Below are 24,371 nucleotides of genomic sequence, written 5' to 3' on the forward strand. Positions count from 1 at the left end.
TATAAAATACTTTAAATTAACACTTGTAACGTCCTTCACCTTTGGAAGATTAAGTTCCGCAAGGCTACAAGGAAGAGACTTATTAATATTTCAAATTTAATACACAATAGTGCAGTGCAATACAAAAAATAGTTGTCAGATTAAAAGATGAAAAAATATGCATACAGTTATATCCTGGCTGTGGGAACAGCTGAAAACATGGGTAGTCACTCCAACCGAGATATGGCTCCCCAATGACTGACACAGACCCTCACTTCTCCTGGCATTTTAAACACATTTTTTTAGCCCTTCAGTCCACTGGCTGGTGATGTCACTTAAAGGAGGCTGTTTATATGATAATTAAGAGTACTCCTTCCCTTATCCAGTTGTATTTTTACCTAATTTTGATAATTTTACCTATAACACCACAAGGTACATGACTGCTGGTAAAAATAACCATTAAAAAAATAGAAAAAACTATCAGTTTTTAGCATTACTAAAGGTGTCCTCATACTTCAGTCATCACAGACAGGGATTAAGATCTTAAATCTGGAACCCACATCAGGGGCTGGAGTAAAGTTCTTATAGAATGGGGATATTAACCAAAAATGCTATCATTTATAAAAATGGGGAAGAGTATTAAGCCTGGAGACAAAGGCTTTTTAGAGCATAGTTCTAATCTAGGAAGATCTCTTTTGGTTTTCCATGAACGAGTTATCATTAATCTAGCTGATAAAAATAAAATGGCCTAAAATTATTCTACAAGTCCAGGGAACTTTGTTCTGGTCTAGAAAGCAGAGAGCCAAGACTGAAGCAGGCGTAATATTCAAACCTGCAACAGTTTTAAATACATACAAAGTATCATAGAAGAAACACTCAATAAGAGAACACTCCCACCGTGTATGTGCCCCTCCTCCCACAACACCTCCAGCCGAAGTCAGGGGAAATGGTACTTTTTTGGCTAGGGGCAGAGGGGTTAAATACCAGCGAAGCACAATCTTTTAGCTATCTCCCAATGTGCAGAGCCTCTGGAGACCTGTTTCACTCAATTCAGGGTGTCATACCATTGTTGGAGGGTATATATATATATATATATATATATATATATATATATGATCTAGATCCGCTTCCCATCTCAACATTTAAGATGGTTTATTCTGGGGTAGAATGGTGTTGAACAGATTATAAAACAAAGTCATTAGATCTCATATGAATTTTAGTAGAGAACTGTAACATTTTTGGGGCTAAACTAGATTTAGCCAGATTTTGAGAAGTTAAACAATGACAAATTCTACTATGTTTATAAAAAAAAAATCTCTGTTGTAGAGTCCATAAGTCACAAATAGATCTTCAAATGTACAAAGTGATCCTCCTGGAAAGAGGTCACCAATGCAGAATATGCCAGTTGTTAATATTTTCTACCTTTATATAAATATACCTGAGTGGCATTGTAATTAGAGTCTGTCAATTTTCGGAGGGAATTTCCAAGCATAAATTGAGGCTTTCACACTCAAAAGTGAAGTACTATCAGGATGGCAGGCTGAGCTCTGATGCCTAAGTAAATAAGTTAAAGGCCTACCCATAGTCTGTCGTTCTATCTCAACCCATCACTTGTCACAGGTCTGAGGCCACCAAAACCTAAGCTAATTTAATATAGACGGGATATAATATTTCAACAGTCCCATCCCTCCTGCTGCCCAAGGTTGTAACATAGTTAAAGAGGCTCTGTCACCAGATTTTGCAACCCCTATCTCCTATTGCAGCAGATAGGCGCTGCAATGTAGATTACAGTAACGTTTTTATTTTTAAAAAACGAGCATTTTTGGCCAAGTTATGGCCATTTTTGTATTTATGCAAATGAGGCTTGCAAAAGTACAACTGGGCGTGTTGAAAAGTAAAAGTACAACTGGGCGTGTATTATGTGCGTACATCGGGGCGTGTTTACTACTTTTACTAGCTGGGCGTTCTGATGAGAAGTATCATCCACTTCTCTTCAGAACGCCCAGCTTCTGGCAGTGCAGATCTGTGACGTCACTCACAGGTCCTGCATCGTGTCGGCCACATCGGCACCAGAGGCTACAGTTGATTCTGCAGCAGCATCAGCGTTTGCAGGTAAGTAGCTACATCGACTTACCTGCAAACGCCGATGCTGCTGCAGAATCATCTGTAGCCTCTGGTGCCGATGTGTCCTCGCTCGTCTGACACGATGCAGGACCTGTGAGTGACGTCACAGCGTGATCTCTCGAGAACACGGCTGTGTCTGCACTGCCAGAAGCTGGGCGTTCTGAAGAGAAGTGGATGATACTTCTCATCAGAACGCCCAGCTAGTAAAAGTAGTAAACACGCCCCGATGTACGCACATAATACACGCCCAGTTGTACTTTTACTTTTCAACACGCCCAGTTGTACTTTTGCAAGCCTCATTTGCATAAATACAAAAATGGTCATAACTTGGCCAAAAATGCTCGTTTTTTAAAAATAAAAACGTTACTGTAATCTACATTGCAGCGCCGATCTGCTGCAATAGCAGATAGGGGTTGCAAAATCTGGTGACAGAGCCTCTTTAAGGAATGGACCCGAGGATGTTTTTGCGCCCAGATAAAATTATTTTCTGTAATTTAGGAAGGAAAGATGGGGGATGTGTATCGTTAAAGTGCAAAAGACATATAAGATAATTGGTAATACCATCATTTTTACAATGACTATATGACCTGCCCACAATATGAATTGGTGTAATATTTCTCAAGCAGCTGGGATATCTTGGAACATCCCTGGCTAACTTTATGTACTTTAGACATAGAGATGAGTGAACCCATTCAGCACAAATCAAATTTGGTCCAAATTTTCCCAAAATGTCGGATTTGCCAAAATCAGAAACTTTTGGGCTTCTAAGCGCACAAATTGTCAAAATGGTGGCCGCCATTTTGCGGATTAAAGAAAAAATAGGAGAGGAGTTTAAAAAATAAAAAATACCATATTCACCACCTTCCCTGGTCTAATGTAGCGACCCCTCCCTGCTGACACAACTGTCCCATGTGAACGCTGCAGCCAATCACTAGCTGCAGCGGTCACATGGAACAAAACTACGTCATGATGTAGCTGTCCCATGTGACCGCTGCACAGCTACATCATGATGTAGCTTTGTCCCATGTGATCGCTGCAGCCTGTGATTAACTGCAGTGATCACATGGGACAGCTACCTTATCTCACTTGCCGGCAGGGACGCATCACTGTGCAAGACCAGTGGACGTTGTGAGTATGTTTTTTTTTTTTTTTATATAATTGCAAGTGCCCTGATTGCCTTCTTTGACTCTAAGGGCTTAATCAGACGAACGGGATATACGTCCGTGCAACGCGCGTGATTTTCACGCGCGTCGCACGGACCTATATTAGGCTATGGGGCCGCGCAGACAGTTGCGTGATTTTTACGCAGCGTGAGTCCGCTGCGAAAAACTCACGACATGTCCGTTCTTTGTGCGTATTTCGCGCATCACGCACCCATTGAAGTCAATGGGTGCGTGAAAATCAAACATGCCACACGGAAGCGCTCGTGTAAATCCGGCCTAATAGGGATATCAGGTGACTTGTGATTCGTGACAAATTTATTTGAATTCAAACTAATTTCAGGGCCGGTTTAATAGAATCGGCCCCGAAATGAATTTAGTGAAATTCGCTCATCACTCACAGAACCAAATAACAGAAATGCACGTGTTTTGAGTTAGGAGAATATATATTTACCATAGCATACGTTATGTTGTTTATATTGCTTATCAGGATTAAATATCTCACTTGGCAATCAGATATAGTAGAGGTTGATGTAAATGCTACAGTATCTTTGATTGCAATCATAATCCCTTTTCATTTTATCTCCGGAGAGAAAAAAATTACATGGGGAAAGACTTTATTGGTAGAATGGGGGGGTTATATATATGCAGATGAGTTTGTTGTACTATCAAAACATCAAATCTAGTTGTTTTTCACTTCATAATAGACTTAGTTTAACAGGACTGTTTAGCCCATGCAAATTTATAAAAAAAACTGGTATTGTCATGTTATCAAGGAACAAGGATGCGATAGAGGCAATAGAATATGTCATCCATTCAGAGGGGGACCCCTGGAGTGCACACTCACATAGAAATGAAAAATTGCACACATGCATATATATATATATATATATATACATATACATACACACATATACATATATATATATATATATATATATATATATATATGTACAGTGGATATAAAAAGTCTACACACCCTTGTTAAAATGGCAGGTGTTTTTTGACATGTCACAGAATCAGTCCAAGATTAATCATTTCAGAACTTTTTCCACCTTTAATGTCATCTATAATCTGTACAATTGTATTGAATAACAAATAAAAACAAAGAACAAAAATAATGTGGTTGCATAAATATGTACACCCTTAAACTAATACTTTGTTGAATTACCCTTTGACTTTATGAAGGCATTCAGTCTTTTTTGGAAGAAGTCTATCAGCATGGCACATCTTGGCAATTGTAGCCCACACTTCCTTGCTAAAGTGCTCCAAATCTGTCAGATTGCGAGGGCATCTCCTGTGTACAGCCCTCTTCAGGTCACCCCACAGATTTTCAATGGGATTCAGGCCTGGGCTCTGGCTGGGACATTCCAAAACTTTGATCTTTTTCTGGTGAAGCCATTCTTTTGTTGATTTGGAGGCATGCATTGAGTCGTTGTCATGCTGAAAGGTGAAATTACTCTTCAGCTTCAGCTTTTTAGCAGAGGCCTGCAGGTTTTGTGCCAATATTGCCTGATATTTGGAACTCTTCATAATTCTCTCCACCTTGACAAAAACCTCAGTTCCAGCTGCAGAAAAATAGCCCCAAAGCATAATGCTGCCTTCACCATGCTTCACTGTGGGTATGGTGTTCTTTTGCTGATGTGCAGTGTTGGCCTTGTGCCAAACATACTTTTTGGAATTATGGCCAAAAAGTTCAACCTTGGTCTTATCAGACCATAACAATTTTTCCCACATGCTTTTGGCAGATTTGATGTAGGTCTTTGCAAAACATAGCCGGGCTTGGATGTTTTTATTTGTTAGAAAAGGCTTCCATCTTGCCACCCTACCCCACAGTCCAGACATATGAAGAATACGGGAGATTGTTGTCACATGCACTACACAACCATTACCTGCCAGAAAGTACTGCAGCTCCTTTAATATTGCTGTAGGCCTCATGTTAGCCTCCCGGACCAATTTTTTTCTTGTCTTTTCATCAAATTTTGAGGGACGTCCAGTTCTTGGTAATGTCACTGTTGTGCCAAATGTAATACACTTCTCGATGACCGTCTTTGTCATGTAGGGTGCGTGGACCCACTGGGGCCAACAGGACACAGGACAAAGTCTATAGTTCGTATAGGTGTACATGTGGTAGCTTCAGACAGTAGCAAGATAGGCTCAGATGGGACAAGGCAGCAGGCAGGCACCAGGCTTGGTGTAGCAGGACAGGCAAGGTACACAGCGCAGCATGACTCCAACTCAATATGGCACTTGAACCAGGTTAGCACGGGATACAGGTTACAGGTAGCAGGAACCGGAAACACTGGGAACTGGAAGACACTTAGGAGATAATTTGCAGAGACAAACTAGGGTAATTACAACAATGCTCAGGCAATGCAGGAAGGGGCAGAGCCCTTCTTATAGTCCAGGGTGCTCATGGGCTAATTTGGTCTTTAATTCAGGTGCGCGCTAGCCCTTTAAGAGCGGGCACGAGCATGTGCGCATACCCTACGGGACACAGCAGAGTAAAGCGGAAGTGAGCGGTGGCATCTCCTGAGGAGGAGATGGGGACCAGCGCTTACTGATCCATGGCTGCGGCCGTCAGGAGGTAAGCAAACCTGGCGGCCTGCGGCCATGGGCATTACAGTCTTCACTGAGTTCCATGCAGTGGTGTAACTACCGCGGTAGCAGCCGTAGCGGCTGCTACGGGGCCCGGGGCTTGAGGGGGCCCGTGCCACCAGCCGACACGCCCACCCAAATGCCCGGTGGCGCCGCTAGCAGCCGTTATGGCTGCTACAGCGGTAGCGCCGCTACTGTGGGGCCCGCGCCGCCGAGCCTTACACAGGCCCTCTCATGCCTGTAGGTGTCGCTAGCACCGGAGGGGGCCCCAGTGCTAGCGGCAGCCAAATACTGTATTAGCACTGAATGGCTGGGCATGTTCCGTGCCTGACCATCCAGTGCCTTACAATGACACTGATTGGCTAGCGGCGCGATGACGTCATCGCGCCGCTTCCATGCTTGTCATTCTGCCCCGCCAATCAGCGTCATTGGAGGACGCTCGCTCAGCTCCTGCAGACATGCTCAGAAGAGAGCATGTCTGCATCGCCAGTGAACAGCGTGGGAACGGGATCATGTGAGTATGTCAAGTTTATATATTTTTTTCCTCATACAAATGTGAATGGCATTATCTATAGTGGGGGGTCTATCTACAGGGCGGGGTCGTCTTTATGTGGGCTATTATATATAGGGGGGTCTATATGTGGGGCAGTAGCTACAGGGGGGTCTATATGTGGGGGTGTGGGCCACTGTATACAGGGGGCTCTATATGTGGGCCATTATATACAGGGGGGTCTATATGTGGGGCAGTAGCTACAGGGGGCTCTATATGTGGGCTATTATATATAGGGGGTCTATATGTGGGGCAGTAGCTACAGGGGGGTCTATATGTGGGGCAATAGCTACAGGGGGCTCTATATGTGGGCTATTATATATAGGGGGGTCTATATGTGGGGCAGTAGCTACAGGGGGGTCTATATGTGGGGCAGTAGCTACAGGGGGGTCTATATGTGGGGGTGTGGGCCACTATATACAGGGGGCTCTATATGTGGGCTATTATATATAGGGGGGTCTATATGTGGGGCAGTAGCTACAGGGGGGTCTATATGTGGGGCAGTAGCTACAGGGGGGTCTATATGTGGGGGTGTGGGCCACTGTATACAGGGGGCTCTATATGTGGGCCATTATATACAGGTGGGTCTATATGTGGGGCAGTAGCTACAGGGGGCTCTATATGTGGGCTATTATATATAGGGGGTCTATATGTGGGGCAGTAGCTACAGGGGGGTCTATATGTGGGGCAGTAGCTACAGGGGGCTCTATATGTGGGCTATTATATATAGGGGGGTCTATATGTGGGGCAGTAGCTACAGGGGGGTCTATATGTGGGGCAGTAGCTACAGGGGGGTCTATATGTGGGGGTGTGGGCCACTATATACAGGGGGCTCTATATGTGGGCCATTATATACAGGGGGGTCTATATGTGGGGCAGTAGCTACAGGGGGCTCTATATGTGGGCTATTATATATAGGGGGTCTATATGTGGGGCAGTAGCTACAGGGGGGTCTATATGTGGGGCAATAGCTACAGGGGGCTCTATATGTGGGCTATTATATATAGGGGGGTCTATATGTGGGGCAGTAGCTACAGGGGGGTCTATATGTGGGGCAGTAGCTACAGGGGGGTCTATATGTGGGGGTGTGGGCCACTATATACAGGGGGCTCTATATGTGGGCTATTATATATAGGGGGGTCTATATGTGGGGCAGTAGCTACAGGGGGGTCTATATGTGGGGCAGTAGCTACAGGGGGGTCTATATGTGGGGGTGTGGGCCACTGTATACAGGGGGCTCTATATGTGGGCCATTATATACAGGTGGGTCTATATGTGGGGCAGTAGCTACAGGGGGCTCTATATGTGGGCTATTATATATAGGGGGTCTATATGTGGGGCAGTAGCTACAGGGGGGTCTATATGTGGGGCAGTAGCTACAGGGGGCTCTATATGTGGGCTATTATATATAGGGGGGTCTATATGTGGGGCAGTAGCTACAGGGGGGTCTATATGTGGGGCAGTAGCTACAGGGGGGTCTATATGTGAGGGTGTGGGCCACTATATACAGGGGGCTCTATATGTGGGCCATTATATACAGGGGGGTCTATATGTGGGCCATTATATACAGGGGGGTTTATATGTGGGGCACTAGATACAGGGGAGGTCTGTATGTGGGGATGTGGGCCACTATCTACAGGGGGGTCTATATGTAGTGCACAGTCTACAGGGGTGGGCTATATGTGGGACACTATATACAGGGGGAGCTATATGTGAGACACTATCTACAGAGGTGGGCTATACGTGGAGCACTAACTATAGGGGGAAGCTATATGTAGGGCAGCACGGTGGCTCAGTGGTTAGCACTATTGCCTTGCAGCTCTGGAGTCCATATGTGGGCACTATCTACAGGGGCTTCTATGTAGGTCACTATCTACAGGGGGCACGGTGTGTGTGTGTGACAGTTATATTTAGATGTGTTGAGAATTTTAACTTTGTTTATAGGTGCAGAAATGTTTTAAAAGTGAGAAGCTGAAGACATCTAAACGGAAAACTGCAGAAATGGGTCATGGCTGGGAAAAATCCATCATAGATGTCTGAACCGGAGGGAGAAGAAAAGAACTAGAATCTGAGACGTTACCGGTGAGTCACTTAATGTAAATGTTTATTCTGCCTCTAATCAGTATTGTAGTCACTGTATGATCTGCAGCGAGATGATGGTGGTATGATTTTTTTTGTGAAACCGCATCTCCCAGCATATCCTTACCATTGTTCCGGCCATGCTGGGAGCTGTAGTTTTACGCCGTACAAACCTATACGCAGTGGCGTAACTACCGCTATAGCAGCCGTAGCGACTTCTACGGGGCCTGCAGCATGAGGGGGCCCATGCCACCCGCCGGCACGGCCCCATCCCATGGCCGCAGGCTCCGCTAGCAGCCGCTATGGCTGCTACAGCGCGACACCACTGAAGGGGTTGTTCCTACAAAAGACATGCATCCCCTATCCACAGTCCACAGGATAGGGGATACATGTGGGATCGCTGGGACGCCCAGCGATGAGGAGAACGGGGGACCGAAAGTCCCCCCTAAGTTCTCCATGACAAACCTCGGACTTCCGGGGTCTGTGTTGGCAGCTTCATGGAAATGACTTGCGCACCGGTCGCGCTTGTGCGCATGCGTGACCAGCGCTCCTTTCTTTTTTATTGAACTGCGCAGACGCCGGAAGTCCGAGGTTCGTCATGGAGAACTTCGGGGGACTTTCGGTCCCCCGTTCTCCTTATCGCTGCCACACATGTATCTCCTGTGGATATCCTGTGGAGAGGGGATGCATGTCTTTTGTAGGACACACTATAGGCCATTTTTTTTTGGGGGGGGGGCTATATGGCGTTATCTACAGAGGGGGTCTGTATGGTGTTATCTACAGAGAGGGCTGTATGGCGTTATCTACAGAGAGGGCTGTATGGCGCTATCTACAGAGGGGGCTGTATGGCGTTATCTACAGGGGGGACTGTATGGCGTTATCTACAGGGGGGCTGTATGGCATTATCTACAGGGGGCTGTGTATGGTGCTATCTACACACCCCTGTTAAAACGGCAGATTTTTGTCATGTGAAAAAATCAGTACAAAATGAATAATTTCAGAACTTTTTCTGTACAATTGTATTGAAAAACAAACTGAAATCATTATGATTAATATATATATATACACATATATACACCAGCAGTCATGGAGAAAGGGGGGAGTAAAAAAAATACAGTGCCCCAAGAATCTCTCCACAGGAAGCATGGCCTGAAATACAGGATCATCTCCAACCCTGTAGTGGAGTGCCCAAAACATCAGAGACATAATCCCTAGGTAAATTCAGTCAAGCGGCTGTAAAATCCCTGTCCTGGGTAAGGTCATCTGACATGCACCTGCCCCAGCAACCGCCATACGTGGGAGAGAAGTCCCAGCCTACAGGCCGCAACTCCCAGCATGGCGTTGCTAGCACCGGACATATCACTGAGCCTTGTCACTTTCTACCCTTGGATAGGCAGACTCTCTTGAAGCTCACTAACGCAGAGTAAGTGCAATAAAATTAGACTTCGTCCCCTTTTTTCTCACTCATCTGCCTCTTAGAGACTCGGGGGAAAAAGAGCAAAAATGGTGGGAGGCCCGTATTTGGTGCATTAACTAAAACAAGTATGCACAAACTTTTAACAAGTGTCTACATTATTCTGTAATAAAGGCTACTACTGCACTTTGTAAAGAAACAAAAAAAATGGCATAACATTACATTTTATTTAAAGGGTAATTAAACGTTTAACAAACTTCTAAAGCAAATACGGACCCCCTTTATGACATCCATATGCCATAATAGGGCATATACACTAGCGGATCATCATTAGTGCGGTTTGGGGGGCTGCCTAAGGCCTAAGGCTCCCAGGGGGGCCATGGTCACCCGAACCGCACATAACCGCACGGGCCCCCTCATGCCCGGTGGCGTCGCTAGCACCGGAGGGGGCCTCGGTGCTAGCGGCAGCCACATTCAATTGTATCTGAGTCCTCAGGACTCAGATACAAATGAATATTATATGCTGCAGGCCACGTTAGGACTGCAGCCTATAAGGCGTTGGGAAGACTCCCTGCGCAGGCGGGCGTGATTATGTACTGCAACACGCCGGTCTGCGCATGCGTCCAGCCCAGAGGATGCGCAAGCGTCCGGCCGGAGTGGTCAAAGCGGGAACAGGGTAAGGTAAGTACAATACATACTTTTTTTATGGGGGGGGAAGCGTTGTGTGGCCCTATATACAAGGGGGAGGGGAGTGCTGCGTGGCCCTATATACAAAGGGGGAGCGCTGTGTGCACTATATACAAGGGGGAGGGGAGCGCTGTGCGGCCCTATATACAAGGGGGAGCGCTGTGTGCACTATATACAAGGGGGGAGGGGAGCACTGTGTGGCCCTATATACAAAGGGGAGCACTGTGTTACACTATATACAAGGGGGAGAGCACTGTGTGGCCCAATATGCAGGGGGAGTGCTGTGTGGCCCTATATACAAAGGGGGAGCGCTGTGTGACACTATATTCAATGGGGAGCGCTGTGTTCCCCTATATACAAGGGGGAAGTGCTGTGTGGCCCTATATACAAGGGGAAGCGATGTATGCCACTATATACAAGGGAGAGCGCTGTGTGGCGCTATATACAAGGGGGGTCTGTGTGGCACTATATACAGGGGGAGGCTGTGTCGCTCTATGTACAAGGGGGACTTTGTGGCACTATATACAAGGAGGACTATGTGGTACTATATTCAAGGAGGGGGCTGTATGGCACTATTTACAAGAGGGGGAGGACTTTGTGGTGCTATCCAAAGGGGTATGTGTGTGGCACTCTCTACAGTGGAGGTGTGTGGCACTCTACAAGGGTGGCTGGGTGGCGCTATCTATAGGGGGCTTTGTGTGGCGCTCTCTACAGCGGGGGCTGTGTGTGGTGCTCTCTACAGGGGGCTGTTTGGTGCTATCTATAGGGGGCTGTGTGTGATGCTCTCTACAGGGGGCTGTGTGGCACTATCTATAGAGGGCTGTGTGTAACACTCTCTACAGCGGGATGTGGGTGGTGCTAGATATAGGGGGATGTTTGATATCTACAGGGGGCTGTGTGTTACGCTCTCAACAGGGGGGCTGTGTGTTGCTTTCCATACGGGGCTGTGTGTGGTGCTCTTTACGGGGGGCTGTGTGATGCTATCTATAGGGGGCTGTGTCTAAAGCTCTCTACGGCGGGATGTGTGTGGTGCTAGATAGAGGTGGATGTGTGATATCTACAGGGGGTGTATGTGACGCTATCTACAGGGGGCTGTGTGTGGCGCTAGTTATAGGGGGATGTGTGATATCTACAGGGGCTGTGTGTGATGCTATCTACAGGTGTGTGGCACTATGTACAGGGGGCACTGTGTATGTGGTGCATTACTTTACAGAGTTTGACACAATTATATTCAGGGGTATACTGTATGGTATAATTATAGTCAAGGGCACAGTGTTTGGTACTATTTTATTCAGGGGCACAGTGTATTATATTTAAGGGCACAGTTTGTGCCACCATGATAATGTTATTTTTGTTTATAGGTGTGGAAATGTTGGAAAAACGAGGAGCCAAAGACATCTGAGGGGCAAATTCTGCAGAAATAGGTCATGGCCGGGAGAAGTCGTCATGAACTCTGGACCGGATGGAGAAGAAAAGAGGAAAAATAATGTACTGGAATCTGAGAAATCGTCAACTGCGAGTCACTAGATTTATAGAGAATCTGTCACCTCTCCTGACATGTTTATTATAGGAAATCCTTGTATTTCACAAAAAGTCTTTGTGCAGTCCAGGACTGATAGACAGTTCCCCTTGTCAGGAGGATGTGTTCCTGCACAGTGTGATACTGTCAGCGATGGTTGGAGACTGTCAGTACGTAGGGATACAGCCCTTTGACAAGGGGAATCGCAACACCCATTTGATAATGCTTGCACAAAAAGGTAGTGTTAACAATAGTTACGGTGCGGAAGTGGGGACCAAGTTTGGGTAACAACCTAGGGACTATGGTCTACTTAATCCGCCACTGAGCATATAGACAGGTTTTTTTGTGAAGAAACCAGGCCCGACTAGAGGGCACCCTGTGCAGTATTATTTTGGCGCCCCCTCCCATACTACCACCATAGGAAAAATATACCCAGGTATGAAAGTGTTAATCTATCAAACAATGTCAAACCACATCAATTACTTAACATTGCTTCCCATATAAACTACTTAGAGAGCTATATACTGTACATACATATAACACAACTATGTATATATATTGTTATACACTGTATACACATATAACATATCTGTATACTTTATACACATATAATACAGCTATATACTATACACACATATAATACTGCAATATACTGTACACACATACCTCACTATATACTGTACTCAGTGATAATACTGCTATATAATTTACTCACATATAACACCACTTTATACTGTACGCACATATAATATCGCTATGTACAGTACTCACTTATAATACTGCTATATACTGTACACACATATGATACTCAATATATAAACTCCAAAGCATTTATAAGGAGGGCTGGGCACGGTTTACAGCAGAAATGTCCCCCCATAATTTACCATACAGGCAGCTCCATATTATTGACCATACACAGAAGAACAAAGCAGAGCTTATAGCCGATTTATATAAAAAGTTGAATTTATTTAACACATATAACAGACAATATTTAAAAATATATAAGGACAAGACCCTAGTATGAACAGCGGAGCAATTATTGACACTTAATATGTATGGATAAAAGAGCTGTATTAACAATTGTATAAGCTATATATAAAGCCACAAGGGAAATAACCCTGTTATTCGTCAAGTAGACCCTGTAAGTATATTCAGTGGGTAGAATAAAAAAGGGAAAGTGGAATAAAGTGACAGTGCATCAAGATACCATTTGTATCCAACAGCCTAACCCATAGCATCAAGGAAAAAGTAGTAGTCAGTGCTCACTCCTTCACATGAACCCCAAATGTACAAATTTCATTATTTTTTTTTAGAAAATCAATTTTTATTCTGTAACACAGAAGGTTTTATCAGAGAAACAAAACTCAATATTTATCGCCCAGGTTCTGCAGTTTTTAGAAATATCCCACATGGGGCCCTAGTGTGATACATGACATGAATACTGGCCTCAGAAGCAAGGAAACACCTAGTGGATTTTGGGGCCTCCTATTTCTTAGAATATATTTTAGGCACCATGACATGTTTGAAGAGGTCTTGCGGTAGGAAACATAGGAAACACCCCCAAAAAGATACCATTTTGGAAACTACACCCCAAGGAATTTATCTAGGGGCATAGTGGGCAATTTAACCCCACAGGTATTTTGCTAAATGTGTTGGAACTAGGCAGTGAAAATCAAAATTTAATATTTTTTTTCATAAAATGTAGCTTTAGTTCAGATTTTTAAATTTCTATAAGGAATAATTGTGTGCTGCTCTGGTGGGCTTGCTAAACTGGTGGTTTGTATATCAAGTGGAGTTACAAAACCGGATTGACTTGCTGTGTTCGTGTGTGACAAGTGGGGACTATTGTATGTGATATATGAATTGAGTGCTTGCTAAAAGAAGTTTGCAAAACTGACACAATTTAAAACCATTTTTTCTTTGCAGCTTACTTCCTGCTGAGCAGCTGACTAGGGGGAGGCGTAACTGGTCCCAGGTGGTATAAATTAGCCCTCAAGACAATAGAGTGCCTTCTCTGGTGGGCTTGCTAAACAAGTGGTTTGTATATCAAGTGGAGTTACAAAACCGGAGTTAAAAAGAGGAGTTACAGAGCCTGTAAGCACTCTTCTTTTCTTTTAATTTAACAACTGTTCACTGTTTTCTTCAGTGCACAGTTTGCCATATGTATGCACGACTGGAGCCTGAGTTCCAGGGTAAATATCTCTGTGGAAGATATGAGCATGTAGGTCACCTGGAAGCTCTCATTAGAGATCTGGAGGAGCAGAATGCAACACTGAGGAAGATAGACAATCTTGAGCAGAGCTTGCTGCTCACGGAGCATGCAGTTAGTGGGGTAGAACTGAAGGGTGAAGACCTGGGTGAGCAGGATCAGGCAAGTAGCTGGGTTAATGTAGTTAGGGGCAGTAGAAAGAGGTCAAAGAAAAGGAAGGCCAATCCTGTTTCTGATATTCCAAGCAAAATTGCCAAGTTGGGTGATGATGCGAGGGTGGGTGTCTGTCTCAGAAATGGCAGCCCTAGTGGATATTGATCTCCCTAACAGCTGGGAGAACGGCCCAGCTAGTAGTCGGCGGGATGGTAATGCAGGTAAGCCAAAACAATTGATAGTTGTAGGGGATTTTATAATCAGGAAGATGGATAGAATAATTTGTCGCCAAGACCGCCTTAACCGAATGGTTTGCTGTCTCCCTGGTGCGAGGGATAGGCATGTGGTGGAACAGGTGGACAAATTGCTCGGAGGGGCTGGTGATGATCCAGCTGTTTTGGTCCATGTAGGTACCAGTGACACAATAAATGGTAGGTGGAGGAGCCTTAAGAATAATTTTAAACAACTAGGCTACAAGCTGAAGGGAAGGACCTCCAAGGTTGTATTCTCAGGAATACTGCCTGTGCCATGCGCATCACAGGAAAGATAGCAGGAGCTCAGGGAGTTAAATGCAAGTCTTGGTGTAGAGGAGAAGGCTTTGGGTTCCTAGAGCACTGGGCTGACTTTTCATTGGGGTACAAACTGTATTCTGCAGATGATTTGCACCTAAATGGAAGGGGGTCCGCTGTGCTGGGGGAGAGAATTCTAGCTGGGGTGGTGGTGTATTTAAACTAGGGCTGAGGAGGGAGGCCAATGTAGAAAATAAAGGAGTAGTCAGGTTAGAGACGGGTCAAACTTTATTGGTGGGGGGAGAAACAGACTGTGGGAAGAGGACTAGACAACAGGATAAGGAGATCCTTTTGTTACAAAACAGCAGTGTAAATAAAAATGCCCAAATAATGTCAAATAATCACTTTTCTGATAATAAAAGTGAAAAACTGAAAGGCAAGTTAAAGTGTATGTTCACAAATGCCAGAAGTCTAGCAAGCAAAATGGGGGAGCTGGAGGCCTTGATACTGGAAGAATATATAGATATAGTTGATGTTGCTGAAACATGGATGGGCTCTTCGCACGACTGGGCTGTAAATCTACAGGCTTTTTCAGAAAGACAGGACAAATAGGAAAGGTGGTGGCGTATGTCTGTATGTTAGAAGTGATATGAAGGCGAGTGTGAATGAGACAATAGTGGGTGAAGATTGTGAGGAGGTTGAAACCTTGTGGGTGGAACTAGAAAGGGAGGTAATCACTGAAAAAATTACCTTTGGTGTAATCTATAGACCCCCCAATATAACTGAGGGGATGGAAGTTCAGCTATATAAACAGATGGAGCAGGCTGCACAGGCGGGTACTGTAGTAATAATGGGAGATTTGAATTACCAGGATTTTAATTGGTGTCATGCTTCGGCTTCAACTGCAAAGGGGAGACATTTCCTCAACCTGTTGCAGAAAAGTTTTATGGGCCAGTTTGTGGAAGACCCGACTAAGGTGAAGCTCTGTTGGATCTGGTCATTTCTAATAATGCAGATCTTGTTGGCAATGTCAATGTTCGTGAAAACCTCGGTAACAGTGATCACAATATAGTTACATTTTACCTATACTGTAAAAAACAAACAATTTTAAGAGAGCCAATTTCCCCAGGATGAGGGCTGCAATTCAGGATAAAGACTGGGAAGAACTAATGTAAAATAATGGGACAAATGATAAATGGGAGATTTTCAAATGTACTTTGTGTAATTATAGGGCAAAATGTATTCCTATAGGTAACAAGTAGAGATGAGCGAACCGGGACAACCGAACCCGGTTTCGGTCCGAACTTCCGGTAAAGTTCGGTTCGCAGCGAATCCGAACTTCACCGGGTTCGGCCGAACCCGTTTTGACCGAACCCGGTCAAAAACATTATACAAATCGGCAGCCACTTATCTCTATCAATCACTGATAGAGAAAAGAGGCTGCTGATTAAAAATAAAATAAAAAGCATTTCATACGTACCCGGTCGTTGTCTTGTTGACGAGTCCCTCTTCTTCCTCCAGTCCGACCTTTTCTGACGCGGCAGCCTGTGATTGGCTGCAGAGGCCTCTGCAGCCTGTGATTGGCTGCAGAGGCCGCGGCAGCCTGTGATTGGCTGCAGCGCTCACAAGGCTGCATCGTCATCAAGGAATGTCGGGCCGGATGTCGAGAGGGACGCGTCACCAAGGCAACGGCCAGGAGACCGGACTGGAGGAAGCAGAAAGTTCTCGGTAAGTATGAACGTCTTTTTTTTTACAGGTACTGTGATCGGTAGTCACTGTCCAGGGTACTGAAACAGTTACTGCCGATCAGTTAACTCTTTCAGCACCCTGAACAGTGACTATTTAGTGTATGTGCACACACACTAATTACGTCCGTAAATGACGGACGTATTTCGGCCGCAAGTACCGGACCGAACACAGTGCAGGGAGCCGGGCTCCTAGCATCATAGTTATGTACGATGCTAGGAGTCCCTGCCTCTCTGCAGGACAACTGTCCCGTACTGTAATCATGTTTTCAGTACGGGACAGTAGTTCCACGGAGAGGCAGGGACTCCTAGCATCGTATATAAATATGATGCTAGGAGCCCGGCTCCCTGCAGGGTGTTCGGTCCGGTACTTGCGGCCGAAATACGTCCGTCAATTACGGACGTAATTAGTGTGTGTGCACATACCCTTACTGACGTCGCCTAGCAACGCTGCCGTAATGACGGGTGCACACATGTAGCCACCCGTCATTACGGGGCCTCATGCACACGACCATAAAAACACCCGTTATCACGGGTCGTAATTACGACCCGAAATAGCGGGCCCATAGACTTCTGTTAGCCACGGGTACCTTCCCGTTTTCTCACGGGAAGGTGCCCGTGCCGTTAAAAAGATAGAACATGTTCTATTTTTTTATTTTACGGGCCGTGCTCGTAATTACGACTCGTAACTACGAGCACGGCCGGCCGGCCACGGGCAGCCGGCCGCTTTTGCGAACCGTGCTGTCATTATAATTATAGCAGCACGGCCCGTAAAATAGAAAAATAGAACATGTTCTATTTTTTTAACGGCACGGGCACCTTCCCGTGAGAATACGGAAAGGTACCCGTGGGTAACAGAAGTCTATGAGCCCGTTATTGCGGGTCGTAATTACGACCCGCAATAACGGGTGTTTTTACGGTCGTGTGCATGATGGGAGCACGGCTCGGAAAAACGAACGGCTGCCCGTGCTCATCTCCTGAAATAATCTGTGCTGCCTTAAACTCTGTGGACAGGTCAGGATCCTGTTTCTTTTAAATGCTGCTAGGGAACCCGCTCGATCCACTATATAAGGCTACGCTACAGTGCAGCATTTAAAAGAAACAGGATCCTGACCTGTCCACAGAGTTTAAGGCAGCACAGAGTATTTCAGGAGATGAGCGTGCAGATTCAGTGCTGTTGTGAACTCTGCTCTTACCATTACGTAGCTCTCAGTCTGTTATCTCTCCTCCACTCCTGTCCTCAAGAACACCTTCACATGATTGGCAAGTCACCACGTAATGGTAAGAGCAGAGTTCACAGCAGCACAGAGTATTTCAGGAGATGAGCGTGCGGATCTTGTGCGTGGTGGTGACTTGCCAATCATGTGAACGTGTTATAGAGGACAGGAGTGGAGGAGATGTAACAGACTGAGCTACGTAATGGTAAGAACAGAGTTCACAGCAGCACAGAGTATTTCAGGAGAGGAGCGTGCAGATTCAGTGCTGCTGTGAACTCTGCTCTTACCATTACGTAGCTCAGTCTGTTACCTCTCCTCCACTCCTGTCCTCAATAACACCTTCACATGATTGGCAAGTCACCACCCCGCACAAGATCCGCACGCTCATCTCCTGAAATACTCTGTGCTGCTGTGAACTCTGCTCTTACCATTACGTGGTGACTTGCCAATCATGTGAAGGTGTTCTGGAGGACAGGAGTGGAGGAGAGGTAACAGACTGAGAGCTACGTAATGGTAAGAGCAGAGTTCGCAGCAGCACTGAATCTGCACGCTCATCTCCTGAAATACTCTGTGCTGCCTTAAACTCTATGGACAGGTCAGGATCCTGTTTCTTTTAAATGCTGCACTGTAGCGCAGCCTTATATAGTGGATCGAGCGGGTTCCCCAGCAGCATTTAAAAGAAACCGTGTTTGTGTATGTGTGTGTTTGTGTATATATGTGTGTTTGGGTATGTGACTTTGTCTGTTTTTGTTTTTATATGTGTGTGTGTATATATGGGTGTGTTTGTGTATATGTGTTTTGTGTATATGTTTGTGTATATATGGGTGTATTTGTGTATATGTTTGTGTGTAGATGTTTGTGTGTGTTTTTGTATATGTGTATATGTGTGTATATGGGTGTGTGTTTGTGTGTATATATGGGTGTGTTTGTGTATATGTGTTTGTGTATATGTGTGTTTGGGTATGTGTGTTTTTGTTTGTATATGTGTTTGTGTATATGTGTTCGTGTATGTGTGTATAACTGTGTGTGTGTGTGTTTGGATATGTGTGTTTTTGTTTGTATATGTGTGAGTTCGTGTATATGTGTGTGTTTGTCTGTTTATGTGTGTGTGTGTGTGTATATCTTGTTGTGTTTGTGTATATATGTGTGTCTGTGTATGGTTGTTTGTTTGTGTGTGCGTGTATATATGTGTGTAGGTGAGTAGAAGTATTGGTATTGTTCACATTGATAACTGTTTTTTTATGTTGTTGCAGATTTTGATGTACCGATTGGACTACATCTACGATTCGTTGGACTACTGCGTAGATCTGCGTTTTTTCAAATTTTAATAAAATGGTTAACGAGGGTTTTGTTGGGGATTTCTTATTTCAATAAAAAAGAATTGTCTTTGTGTTTTTTTTTCAAACTTTATTAGTGCCTAGATAATGGCAGTTGGCTGATTGACAGCGTCCATTATTAAGGCGGTACTTAGTGTTAGCCGGTGCAGAGGCTAGCACTAACCACCCATTATTACCCCGGTACCCACCACCACCAGGGGTGCCGGGAAGAGCTTGGTACGATCCAGTACCCGACCATCTGTTGTGATGGTCGGGTACTGGGGCGGCCGTAGGCTGGTATTATGAGGCTGGGAAGGGCCAAAATCAGTGGACCTTCCCACCCTTGTAATGCTAGGCTGCTGCTGCTGTGTTGTATCGGGCTGGTTATAAAAATGGGGGGGACCCCCACGTCGTTTTTTTTTTGGAATTTAACAAATTTAGCAATAGACGGGTCCCCCACATTTTTAATAACCAGCCATATACAAGGCCGCAGCAGTCTGGCATTACATGGGTGGGAAGGGCCACTGGTTTTGTCCATTCCCAGGCTAATAACACTGTGTTGTATGTGGCTGGTTATGATAAATTGGGTGGAACCCCATGTCTTTTTAAAAAAAAAAATGTAAATAAATAAATAATTTAAAAAAATGACGTGGGGTCCCCCCCACTTTTATAACCAGCCAGATACAACACAGCAGCAGCAGCCTAGCATTACAAGGGTGGGAAGGTCCACTGTTTTTGGCCCTTCCCAGCCTCATAATACCAGCCTGCGGCCGCCCCAGGGCCCGACCATCACAACAGATGGTCGGGTACTGGATCGTACCTGGCTCTTCCCGGCACCCCTGGTGGTTTTGGGTACCGGGGTAATAATGGTGGTTAGTGTTAGCCTCTGCACCGGCTAACACTAAGCCTCGCATTAGTAATGGATGTTGTCACTCAGACAGCGGCCATTACTAAAGTGGTAATAATAAAATTTGAAAAGAAAAAGACAAAGATATAGATAAAATATTTTATTGAAATAAAGCACCCCCAACACAACCCTCATTAACCATTTTATTGTAGAAAAAAAACCGTCATCGAAGTAGTCCTCGAAACCGACGTAGTCCAAACACCAAACCTGTAAAAAAAAAAAATAATGAAATAAAACATGTCGTAGGCTTAGATTCAGTTTAATGTGTGATACTGACTGTTATACCATGTATAGAAGCCTGCCGTGAAGTTGACTTAGATACAGGGCGCCAGCAGACAGTATCATACATGGCCATACATACATATATACAAATATACATACATATATACAAACATACATACATATATACAAGCATGCACATATATACATGCAAATATACATACATGCAAACATACACACATATATACGTGCAAACTATCATACATACATGCATACACACACACATGAAAACATACATACATACAAACAAACATGCAAAGATACATACATACATATATACAAGCATGCACAAATATAAATGCAAACATAAATACATGCAAACATAATTACAAACATGCACATATATATATATAAACATACATGCAAACATACATGCAAAAATAAAAACATGCAAACATACATACATGCACATATATACATACATACATGACAACATACATACAAACATACATGACAACATACATACATGCAAACATACATACACACATGCAAACATATATACATGCAAATATACATACAAACATGCACATGTATACATACATGCCAACATACATGCACATATATACATACATACATGACAACATACATACATGCAAATATACATACATACACACATGCACATATATACATACATGCCAACATACATGCACATATATACATACATGACAACATACATACATACATACATACATGACAACATACATACATATATATATATACACACATGCAAATATACATACAAACATGCATACATACATGCAAACATACATTCATGCAAACATACATGCAAACATACATACATACATACAAATATACATACACACATGCACATATATACATACATGACAACATACATACATACATGACAACATACATGCAAAAATACATACATGCAAACATACATACATACATGCAAATATACATACAAACATGCACATATATACATACATGCCAACATACATGCAAACATACATGCACAGATATACATACATACATACATGCCAACATACATACATGCCAAAAAATAATAATAATAATACGTTCATACTTACTTTCCTCCTGTCCGGCCTCCAGCGATGACGTTTCATTCATGTCGCCGCTGCAGCCTGTGATTGGCTGCAGAGGCGGTCACGTGGGATGAAGCGTCATCCTGACGTGCGTGACCGCCACTACAGCCTGTGATTGGCTGCAGCGGCGAAAGGGATGAAACGTCATCGCTGGAGGCCGGACAGGAGGAAAGTAAGTACGAACGTATAATTTTTATTTTTTTATTACATTTAAATGGTATTTTCCGCGCGCCGAGCATGTACTGTGAAGGTTGCTGAAAGAGTTAGTGCAGCCCATTAACTCTATCAGCACCCTGGACAGTACTATGCTCGGTGCACGTAAGTGACAGGTTCGGTCAGAACTAGTTCGGTCCGAACCGAACTTTTTTGTGAAATTCGGCGAACTAGCCGAACCGAACTTTTGATAAGTTCGCTCATCTCTAGTAACAAGTATAAACGACTAAAATGAAATCCCACATGGCTTATACCTTCTGTAAAAAGGGCAATACATGATGAAAAAAGGGCATTTAAAAAATTCAAATCTGAGGGTACAGCTGTAGCCTTTTTAAATTATAAAGAGCGTAATAAAATCTGTAAAAATGGAATAAAATTAGCAAAAATACAAAATGAAAGGCAGGTGGCCAAGGATAGTAAAACAAATCCCCAAAAATACTTCAAGTATATAAATGCAAAAAAGCCAAGGTCTGAACATCTAGGACCCTTACATTGTGGTAATAGATAGGTGGTCACAGGGGATCAAGAGAAGGCAGAGTTACTAAATGGGTGCTTTAGCTCTGTATATACAAGAGAAGAAAGAGTAGCTGATGTAGCCTCTGCCAGTGCGGTTAATATATCAGTTGATATACTGAATTGGATAAATGTAGATATGGTCCAAGCTAAATTAAATAAAATAAATGTGCACTAGGCCCCGGGACCAGATGGGTTACACCCTAGAGTTCTTAAAGAGCTTAGTTCAGTTATTTCTGTCCCCCTCTTCATAATATTTAGAGATTCTCTAGTGACTGGTATAGTGCCAAGGGACTGGCGCAGGGCAAATGTGGTGCCTATTTTCAAAAAGGGCTCTAGGTCTTCCCCGGGTAATTACAGACCAGTAAGCTTAACATCCATTGTGGGGAAAATGTTTGAGGGGCTATTGAGGGACTATATACAAAAAATAGTATTATAAGTAACAGCCAGCACAGTTTTACTAAGGACAGAACTTGTCAAACCAACCTGATCTGTTTTTATGAAGAGGTGAGCTGAAGCCTAGACAGAGGGGCCGCTGTGGATATAGTGTTTTTGGACTTTGCAAAGGCATTTGACACTGTCCCTCATAGACGTCTAATGGGTAAATTAAGGACTATAGGTTTAGAAAATATAGTTTGTAATTGGATTGAGAATTGGCTCAAGGACTGTATCCAGAGAGTTGTGGTCAATGATTCTGAGGGTATGTGCACACGATAATTTGAATTTCAGACGTAATTGCATGTACTCGCGTTTTGCGGGGTCATCTTTTACGGACGTAATTTGGAGCTGTTCTTCATTGGAGTCACGTGTAAAATTACAGGTCGTCGGCACAGTACATAGTAAAGCCCATTGAAAGTAATGGGCAGATGTTTGTCGACGTATTGGAGCCGTTTTTTTCAGACGTAATACGAGGCGTAAAACGCCTCCATTACGTCTGAAAAGAGGTTGTGTGAACCCAGCCTTACTCTGAATGGTCCCCGGTTATAAGTGGTGTACCCCAGGGTTCAGTGCTGGGACCACTATTATTCAACTAATTTATTAATGATATAGAGGATGGGATTAATAGTACTATTTCTGATTTTGCAGATGACACTTAGCTATGTAATATAGTCCAGTCTATGGAAGGTGTTCGTGAATTGCGAGCGGATTTACACAAACTAAGTGTTTGGGCGTCCAGTTGACAAATTAAGTTTAATGTAGATAAATGTAAAGTTATGCATCTGGGTACCAACAACCTGCATGCATCATATGTCCTAGGGGGAGCTACACTGGGGGATTCACTTGTTGATAAGGATCTGGGTGTACTTGTAAATCATAAACTAAATAACAGCATTCAGTGTCAATCAGCTGCTTCAAAAGCCAGCAGGATATTGTCGTGTATTAAAAGAGGCATGGACTCGCGGGACAGGGATGTAATATTGCCACTTTACAAAGCATTAGTGAGGCCTCATCTAGAATATCCAGTTTAGTTCTGGACTCCAGTTCATAGAAAGAATGCCCTGGAGTTGGAAAAAATACAAAGAAGAGCAACAAAGCTAATAAGGGGCATGGGGAATCTAAGTTATGAGGAAAGATTAAAAGAATTAAACCTATTTAGCCTAGAAAAAAGACAACTAAGGGGGGACATGATTAACTTATATAAATATATGAATGGCACAGACAAAAAATATGGTCAAATCCTGTTCCATGTAAAACCCACTCAAAAAACAAGGGGGCACTCCCTCCGTCTGGAAAAAGAAAGGTTCAACCTTCAGAGGCGACAAGCCTTCTTTACTGTGAGAACTGTGAATCTATGGAATAGTCTACCGCAGGAGCTGATCACAGCAGGGACAGTAGATGGCTTTAAAAAAGGCTTAGATAATTTCCTAGAACGAAAAAATATTAGCTCCTATGTGTAGAAATTTTTCCCTTCCCTTTTTCCGTCCCTTGGTTGAACTTGATGGACGTGCCTTTTTTCAGCCGTACTAACTATGTAACTATATAATTATGTAACTATGTAACTATGTAATGAAGGAAATAAAGCACCCCAACATTTGTAAAGAAATTTCTCACGAGTACGGCAATACCCTATATGTTCACATTAACTGCTCTTTGGACACACGTCAGAGCTCAGAAAGGTAGGTGCACCATTTT

Source organism: Rhinoderma darwinii, chromosome 2 (genome assembly GCF_050947455.1).
Source record: "Rhinoderma darwinii isolate aRhiDar2 chromosome 2, aRhiDar2.hap1, whole genome shotgun sequence".
In the NCBI taxonomy this organism is placed as follows: Eukaryota; Metazoa; Chordata; class Amphibia; order Anura; family Rhinodermatidae; genus Rhinoderma; species Rhinoderma darwinii.